Source organism: Bidens hawaiensis, unplaced genomic scaffold (genome assembly GCF_021521415.1).
Source record: "Bidens hawaiensis isolate Kalapana, Puna unplaced genomic scaffold, B.hawaiensis_p1.1 tig00033581_1, whole genome shotgun sequence".
In the NCBI taxonomy this organism is placed as follows: Eukaryota; Viridiplantae; Streptophyta; class Magnoliopsida; order Asterales; family Asteraceae; genus Bidens; species Bidens hawaiensis.
The window spans coordinates 60,730-71,136 of record NW_027495772.1 but is presented as its reverse complement, the minus strand read 5'-3'; positions in this window follow the sequence as shown (position 1 = coordinate 71,136).

Below are 10,407 nucleotides of genomic sequence, written 5' to 3'. Positions count from 1 at the left end.
TCTTGATTTTTGAATTCTTTCTTCTATAAAAACAAAATTTCATTATCAATTAATGTTATTTTATACTTCTTCTACCATTCATATGATTCCTTTTTATAAACGTTTTTATTTTGTCAAATAATAAGGCAATGTTTAAACGATCAAATGCTCATCTTATAAATTCGGAAAACGATATTTTTAACAGGAGTTATACGACAAAGTATCATTCGTTTACATGTTTATAATTAAATTTTGAGGGATATGTATTTATTTTATATTACAACTACCATATAATAGTGTACCTATTTGTTTTAATGTTTTAGTTGATGCATCTACATGTCCGTTGTCATACAATTCAAATGGTATTCCATTATTATTTAATTTAACTCGAAAAATAAAAATAAAAATTTAAATTTATTAAACACATTTGTTTTAATTCCATCTAAATAGTTATCTTTCTTACAGTGTTAAATTCGAACAATGTCTATTCTGGTGCCGCTGAAAAAAGAAAACAATAAAAACTCATCCTTAATATAATAAACAAAAATATAGTTATGTCATTTGACATTTAATTGAACCATCTTTGTGTCACTTATTACATCAAGGTTCTAGATAAATACTATGTCTCATCTCATATTGCTCAAATGAGAATACAAGAAAAAAAAACAACATTTATAAAAGACAAGGTAGTACATCCTTCATCCGACTTATTATTATCACTAGGCGGTGCATGAACTATTGTGTACATCTATTTAATTTTAAAAATATTTATTGTTATCTTGGTTGTTGTTTTCGGTATGAAAGCTGGTTTGCGAACAACCAACTATTTTTTTATTTTTGTTTATTTATTTGTTGGTTGGACGGCCAATATGGTTCGGTTTCTAAACACTGCTTTTATAAAATGGGTTAAAAAATTACATAAGTTGAATTTTATTTTTAACAAAAATCAAAAAGAAATATTTGGATATTTATGAATTTCCGACATGTATATATATTTTCATATATTGTTTAATATGTAATTTAATAGATTGTATAATATATATTTATATAAACAATTTAACACATTTTTTGTATTTCCTATAATGTTGTCGTTTGAATAAATTTATTTATTTCAACCCATGTTACACACGGGTATGTAACCTAGTTATATATATGTTTAAAAGGTAGCGTCGATGCTACTCATAAAATCTACTGTTCATCATTTTTAGAATTTATATTGCATATTGTACAATGACTTTATACATTCTTATTTCCACGTTTCAGCTTGGGATTAACCCACATTCCTCATCGCTAATACTTTTACCGTTCCCTCTTGCTTCACCAGACAAGATGGAGGGAGCCATTCCATTACTGTGTCTCAAAGATATTGATAGAAACTGAGAAAGGCAAGAGTACTGCAACGACTCCGGCGTTAGACGACTAGGTGGCGGTTACGGTTCAGTCGAGCTTCCGGCTAGTTATGGAACCATCTTTCCTAACATTTTTTACTTGAATCGAATAGGGTTTATATTGTATGGAAATCATATTTATTTTATGGAAAATCTATGTGTTTGGTATAACATCCTGATTTTGATATTTATCATCATTATTGCTATGGTCTCTATACCTAGCCCTTTTTTCTTCTTAATTTCTTGATTTTAGTTTTGTGAAATTTCCAGTTTCGCAAACCAAATATCTGAATACGTGTAGAAGTGACAACTATATATGTATTATATATGGATATGTGCACCACAAGGTGTGTTCTGGCTCCTATGGAAAGCCTCTTGCTTTAGGTAATGATCTCCAATTTACATGAATCATATTTGGTAACATATGTGTGTTTAATTGACATGAACAGATGGCCCTTTCGAAGTTTGTTGACCAACTGGAAAGGACTATAAAGTGTAAACAGTTGGATCAAATAGCTTGGGGGGGAGGGGGGGGAGGGGGGGGTTGGGGGGAGGGGTTGGAGAAGGTTGGTTTTGATTTATGCTTAGGCTTATTTTATTATTTTTAATTAATAATAATAATAACAATAAGGAGATAATGATTAGCATGAGCTCCATCCACTACACACATTTTAGCTACAAATATGATGTCTTAAAATTATAGACAACTTTTTCATTTTTTATATTTATTATAAGAATATTGTGATAGTTAAACAACAGTGTGTATATAAGGACACCATGAAAGCTGTTTAAAAAGGACAATTTGGTGTCTTTTTTGTTTATGGTCGGGTATGGAATCTATAACATTTTTGTGAAAGACTTTAGTTACATCTTTTTATCGAAAGATATTATTGTTTTAAATGTTGCTTCCGGTGGCATTGCTTCATTATTGTATACCGATGGTAACACAACCCATTCTCGATTTAAAATTCAAATATATTTGATGATATAAAACGATTAAATTTGTAATATATTTTTTACAAAATATATAAAGAGACTCAATTATCTTTTTTTTATTTGTATTAAATTATTTATTATAATTTTGACATTAATTTATCTTGTGTAATACACGGGTTTGTAAAGCTAGTTATATTATATATTCATTTCAAATATTTAGAATTTTATGAGAAATGTTACTTGATAAAATATAAAATATAGAAATATGTGTATAGAATAATGTAGAGTGTGGAAAGCCATCTCTTCATAAAAACTAGTGTTGTCCCGACGCGCTTTGCGCTGGAAACTCGGCAATGGATCCGAATATTAAAACGCAAATATGCATACAAATCGTAACGAATAACACTTCGACACAACAAAATAAAAGTTTATATAACTATCAAAAGAACTTGGTTGGTATTGGTTCGGCTCATTACGTGATTGATGTGGTACCGACACTTGGTATATGGTTTACAATAAATAAATATATATTGCGAATAAAAATCAGTTGTCATCGCTACTTTTATAACTTAGTGTGAGTACAACTTTGTTTTAACAGCATGACATAGATAAAAATATGAGCATATCTTAATGGTATACTAAAAAGTTTTAAAAATATTGTATGTTAAACGTTACAAAAGAATCAATAACTTAAATGTATAAGTAATAACAAAACAACTATGTGGAAAGAAAAACACATGTTAAGACGCATACTAAAACCATGAAAACTTTGTGATGTTAATGAAAAGTTAAAAAAGTTTAGCAAAAAAAGAAATGTCATGTGTAACAACTCGGATTTTTCAAATTAATATATATTAGTCGTAACCCGACCCGCTTTTATATTCGGGAATCTTTACCAAGAAAACAATATCGTGTTATTCGTATTTTATATTATTTTATTACTATTTGTTTATTTGGTAAATAAAACTTTATTTTATTAGACCGACATCGTTTAGTTGGCGTTTTCGGTATTTTCATAAAAATATATATGTATTTATAATTATATGTAAATGTATGTGTATAAGCTTTAATAAAGATTTGACAAATATCAATTATATAAATACCTTAAATGTATTTTTAGCTTAAAATAATTATTTAAAACAACTATCTTTATATAATTTTCCTAAAGTCTTATAAATATTTACTCAAGTATTTTCAGGTAATTTTGTAACTAAAATAATATTATTTATGAGAAACCGTTGTTAAATAAAAGTAATAAAATTAGTTATAAATCTAAGAAATATTTAACTTTCGTAAGAATACCCTAGATCATCGAATCCCGAACCTTTATCTAGTGTTAGCTTCGTTATTCTATCCATATTTATTTCCTCAATTATTGTAAATAGAATTCTTGTCGGTAAATCCCGAAGAGCTTGACTTACCGGTTTCTGATTTAATCATTATCTCTTGCTTAATCGCTAAGGTGAGTAATCACTCCCCTTTTTACTTATTTTTAAACCTTTTTGGGACATGTGCTTATCTTATATATTTATCTATTATCTAGTATTCAAAACCGCAACTGTTAATCCTTGTGTGTATATCGGTTTATGCTTAACTTACTATTTGCTTACTTGCTTTATTTGAACGCTATTTGCTTACTTCGGTAATCGATGTCCATTTTTATGGCAACGATTTAGTCCTTGCCTGGTAACCAATGTCCATTTATATGGATTGGTTGAGCCCTTTCTTTATGGTTTGATTGATTATTTATGTGATATGGCTTAGCTGTTTATTCTCACAGAAACAATTTGCACCTTTCTTTATTTAGTATATATTATTATGTTTGTGTCTTAAACTGGTGTTTTACTCACTCAGCATGTGTTGTTGACAAAATTCTGTTTTATACGCATATGCATGTTATAATAGAAATTTAATGCTGGTTGGTGAAGACTTAGTGAAGAATTTAGTTAGAATAATATATTTATATAAAGAAATATAAAATTTGTATTGGTGTATGAATTATGTACTTTGTTGTATCTGATTTATTTGATACTTGAATTTAATTCAAAGATATTGTCATTTAAATATAGCATGATAGTACCTTGAGAGTTGTGGGCAATCAGCTCACGCCCCGACATTTCCGTCTTAGGTTGGGGTGTGACAGATTGGTATTAGAGTCGAAGGTTTAAGATAGGTCGTTGGCGGTGCCTTAGTAACATGCTTATGAGCCACATACTTGCTTATTTGATTGCCTGATGTGTTCTATTTGATTGTTTACAGCTTATGTAATTTCTTGCTAGATTAAGTATTTATTTAACTGTTTAAATAATGATTATTCTTTTTATTATATTGTTATGCACACACACACACACAACTCTAAGGCTATGCCTCAACATTCAACGAAATTTTTTTATAAATATTTTAAATTAAATTAGATTGCATTTGTAACATCCCGAAATTTTCCAAAATAATATTAATTATATTATTTAATAATAGAGGGAAAGTTTACTCGGGTTATCGAAAAATAATTAAATAGAGTAGGAGTTGGTATGGGTCGGGCTAGTGTTGGTTAATGGATATGGGTTATGGACTTGGGTTATGAAAGAAGGAAGGAGAGTCCATGGGCTTGAGCCCATGATCCATAAATATATAAACCCTTAATATCCATTTAATTCTCATTCACACATATTCCATACACCACCCAAAACACACACTTAAGATTTCTCTCTAGTTCTTCCTTATCTCTAGCTGAAATCAAGAAGGAAACCGAGCACCGACCCGAGGTAATGATAGTTTAATATTGTACGAGCCTAAAACGTTAGTTATAGTCGCGTAACGATGAGCCGACACCGTTAAACCGTTTAAATCACAAGATCCGGGTGGAATCGGGTATAAACCGGACCTAAGATGAGTTTAGGGATCATCCTAGCTAAAATCTGGATCAAACAGGACGAAAAACGATGAAAACGGTGGAAGAACGAGTGAGATCTCGTTTTTCCGGCGAAAACGCGGTTTTCCGGCGATGACGGCGCCGGAAAGGCGGCGCCGGAAAAGATAAAGATGTCAGGGAATGTTCTCTGACCTAACCCTAGTTCGCTAAGGAAACTTAGAGAACTAGAGGGTGATTCTTTAGCTAGTTCGCTAAGGAAACTTAGAGAACTAGAGGGTGATTCTTTAGCTAGTTCGTTATGGGAGCTTAGCGAATCAGAGGGTGATTCGTTAGCTAGTTCATTATGGGAGTTTAGCGAATCAGAGGGTGATTCGTTAGCTAGTTCGTTATGGGAGCTTAGCGAATCAGAGGGTGATTCGTTAGCTAGTTCGTTATGGGAGCTTAGCGAATCAGAGGGTGATTCGTTAGCTAGTTCGTTATGGGAGCTTAGCGAATCAGAGGGTGATTCGTTAGCTAGTTCGTTATGGGAGCTTAGCGAATCAGAGGGTGATTCGTTAGCTAGTTCGTTATGGGAGCTTAGCGAATCAGAGGATGATTCTTTACCCAATTCGTTAAGGGCAAAGTAACGAACTAGGAGTTTAATATAAAGACAGAATGGTCCCTGGACTTAGAAAAGAATTATATAATTACATAACAGCCCTTGGCGTTTGGCAATTTATGAAAGATGCCCTTAAAGGATTAACGAGTAACGATTAACTAACCAGGTAATGATTTAATGAAGTAAAACATCTTAGACGTGTAAGACTAATTAAGTAGCAATGAGATGACTAGAGCGGTACTTAATACTGTAATTATTAAACAGTTAGACGCGCACAGCTCAAGAAGGAGTAACCGTTAGCAGAAGAAGTAACCGAGTTCAGGTGAGTTTCTAGCCCCATTTCCTTGTTATGTTTTCGGGGCTGTGTGCATACTTGATGTGAAGTGTGAATACACTTACCTTAAGTGGTAAGTGTATGCTATAGATGTTATACGAGGTAGCTAATATATAATACTTGTCGGTGCGTGAACGATCTTCGGATATTGCACGCATCGCCAAGGATATTGATTGCCAAGTGGTTATTAGTGTGTATGAATGCTATGATGTGACTTGCTTATTATGTAAATGATATGAAGCGTGTTGTAGACAAGTAGAGGTAGAGTGTGTTAGAAGTGGCAAGAGTCTAGTAAGAGTGTTAGTGGCATGACGATAGTACGTGGTAGGGTAAGCCTATACGTGACTACGTCATTAAAGTGGCAAAGTGGCATAACGTTATACGTTATTAAAGTGGCAAAGTGGCAAAGTGGCAAAGTGGTAGGTGTAAATAAGAGGCTAAGTGGTAAGGTGAGCAGGTTAGATAGTGGACTACGTGTCTTCGGATACGTATATGATGCATGTAGTGGTTGTATGATAAGTTCTTGATTAACTAGAACTCACTCAGCGTAGCTGACTTTTAGTATGCACGCAGGTGATCAGACCAAAGAACTAGCATGAGGATGGCACATGACATGGATTGAACGACTGGCATCTTAAGATGGAAGAAAAGATGTTTTAAATATAATGTTTTGTGTTATAGTATCAAAGAAAAGGTTTAATGTTTTGTAATGAATTATTTAAGTTGACGTTTCCGCGAAAGTTTTATTAACTCTGATTGTAAGAACTGTGTATATGAGTAAATCCGACGCTAAAGTAGGGCTACCGGGTACGGGGCCTTACAGCATTTAATTTTTGGGAAATTCCTTAAGAATTCTCTACCTTCGTATTTACTCCTTCATCTTAAAGCTTGGTAGCATGACGAGTTCCTCTCGGCCAAAGTCGAACACAACTGTTATACGTCCGACACCTTAGGATAATTTTAAACCGAATTCACAGTGGTTCGTGGCTAAATTTGGTAAATTCCGATTATTGTGTTTTGTTATTTAAATGGTTAGTTAGGTGAAAAATCCATGGTATCCATGGGCACTTCTAATATCTATTCCTAATCTTGTTTTGAATGTTATTTTGTTAGAGTTCATCAAACGTGGTGGTTCATGGGATGCTCTAACTACTCATATTTTTCTATTGTCTATTCATTATTTAGTTTGGTCGGTTAAACGCCATGTAACGCTCATGGGCCGACAAACTCTATTGTATTGTTAATTCGTTAATGAGTTGGGAAATTAAACGCCATTTAACGCTCATGGGTTGTCCAACTCAGTTACTTTTATTCGTTAGTTTCGTTGGGCCATTCAAAATGTCATGGAAATCTCATGGGAGGCCAACACACCATTTATGTTTCGTTAGTTTATTGTGAAGTTAACTTAATAAAAAAAAATCTAATGTTTAAACTGACCTCATCTCCTCATCTAATTATCACGCATTGATCATTTTGACTACATCAACTTATAAGTATTTACGCTATGTACCCCTTACTTTATAAACTGTTATCTTATTTCCTCGTGATACGAAACAAATCCCTCATTTATGAAAAGCAAAGTTATTATAAAACAGTTAAAACTTTAATTATTTAAATTATTTCCTCAACTTATCATTCATATTTTAAATCTTTACTTTTGATCCTCATAGAATGTCTTCTCTAAGGAAATCACCGTCGTCCTCGACATCAATCGTCTGGTTCTCATGGCCACCGTGTGGCCGCCTATCGCCAAGGAGTTAGCTGCTGCAACCTCAAAAATATAAACTCAAATTCAAAACATTAATACAACCAATTCAAATTTGTTCATTAACTTCCTTGATGGAAATTTTAATTCATTTGCCCCTACTCACTCTCGCAACAACAACAAGCGCAAGTCTATACATAAAAAACTATGTTGTTAATCAAATCAATCATCAACCTCGACAAAAATCAAAGTATCCCGAGCAAGAAACTCTCCATCAGTGTTCACTCGTTATGCCCAACTAGTAACTTTCATCATTCGACTCACTCCTTAAGTCGTTCTGCATCCCAATGTGATCGCTTCGATCATCCTTGAATATACTTGCCCTACACCGCTTAATGCACAAGTTGTCCCGCAAAAGCCTAACCCTCATGCTAAACCTGATGTCCCTACTACCCGTGCTTGCTACCATATAGGAGACCCAAATCCTCTCAGCGATATGTACCCTTAGATTATCCATGCCAATCAAGTTCAAACTATAGTTACACCTTACTACATTACCCATCAAGTCCAAACTTATCAACCTCACGTCCTTCAATCTCCTCTCGTAAGATCAATCATATGTAAGCCAAACTTATCAGATTCCACACCCGCAAGCTCAAGTTTACCAAGCCTACTCTAACCAATCAACCCTCTTGCAAACCGTTCGAGCTCTAGTTACCCAAGCAATGTCGAATCAATCTACCTCGACCGCTCAAGCTCTCATGGATCAAATTACTCAAGATGCTCAAGTTTCAGGGTTCCAAGACATGTGCAACTGAAGATTTAAGCTACTAAGAAGACTTTGCTGCTCGTCGTATTCTATCCTACTTGAATTTGACCTTTCTGCCTTGTATCGACTATTTAATAAACCATGAATTAACGTTTTTACGAATTATTGAAGTACTAATAAGATTTTCTATTATTATGTCCCTTGAGTAAAGTTTAAAATTATCGAAGGATGGCTTTATAGAATTTCTCATTTTAAATAACCAAACTATAAACTTTTGTTTATTTAAAGACGTCTCACTTAAAACTCTTTTCCCTAAAGGATATATATTCTTAAAATTTTATTTTCAAACGTTTAGTAAATCCACATGATGGGACGAATCATGTGGACCATCCGACGATAACAATAATTATGGTCCGTAACATAATTATTGAAGTCCTCGCATGGAAATCATGTTACGTAAGATTGTGTGTCATAATATAGAAATGAAAGTGGTTGAGATAACGGTACAAATGTAAAAATGATAAGGACAAGGTGGATACGCCGCTGGTACTTCCTATATATAAGTGCCCTTATCGGATTTGCATTTTGAGCGTTATTTTAACTATTCCAAATTCTATGCTATGATAAATTTTTAAAATTTAATTTAAAATTTTCTTTTCTACAAAGTTTAATGGTTTTGTTATAGCATCCTTTAATTTCGGGACGAAATTCCCTAAAGTATGGGAGACTGTAACAACTCGGATTTAATATATCTTTACCAAGAAAACAATATCGCGTTACTCGAATTCTATATTATTTTATTAATATTTGTTTATTCATACTCAAATCTAACCCAAAAATATACTTTCATCCCTTTCCATTTCCATCTTCATAGTTCAGGGGCCTGTTTGCAAGACCTGATATTATAACACATTTACCCATCATCCAAACCATACCCGTGACCCATATAGCGAACCCGTGACCCGATTAACATTCTTGCACATTAATCTTCGTCGAAAATTAAAAATCAGATCGCGCATATTATTTACCATTCTATAATCGGCCTAACCGACACTCAGAATTAGGAAACAAGATCATGCTTTATACGTATTAATTGATTATCAAAACGTCCATATATCATTTTTAGGAATACAATCTAGAGACAATAGAAGGCAATTAAGCTCGTCCTCATAACCCTTTACCCTTCGCCTATCGAACCCCCTTAATCAATTAATATATCGCTGCTGTTTGATGTGCATTATGGATCATTTATGGCTGGCTGCTTATCGGGTTCTTAATCCAGTAATTTAACATCGTTGCAGCTAATTAAATGTTTAGTTATAATCGTTTTCCTTCATACTACATTAACCTTAAGGTTAATTGAATCAAAAGTTAACTGAATGATCGATCATAAATTCTAGGCTTCTTCTTATGAACAGGGTTAGACTCATGTCTGGTTATTAACTTTCTATTCAAGCCATTAAACAACTAAACCCCCTAGCCCAGTGGCTTGGGGTGTGCGTGTTAAAGCTATTGTGGCTGGGAGGCAAGGGTTCAGATTCCTCCCAGCCCGTTTTTGGCTTCTTTTTTTGTAATAAACTCAATAAAACATGTGTTTTATTATATTTAATAGTTTATTATTTTGTAAATATTATAACTTATAACTAATGGATATTTTCACAAAAACCGTCATATTAACTTGTCACTTTTCCGAATCTTGGATAAAACCATATATATATATAAATTAGTTATTAAAATTGATAAAGGTTTTTATTTAAAAAGGTTAGTTTTGTTTAATAAATTATTAATTATTATTGTTATAAATGGTAAATAAAACTTAATTTTATTAG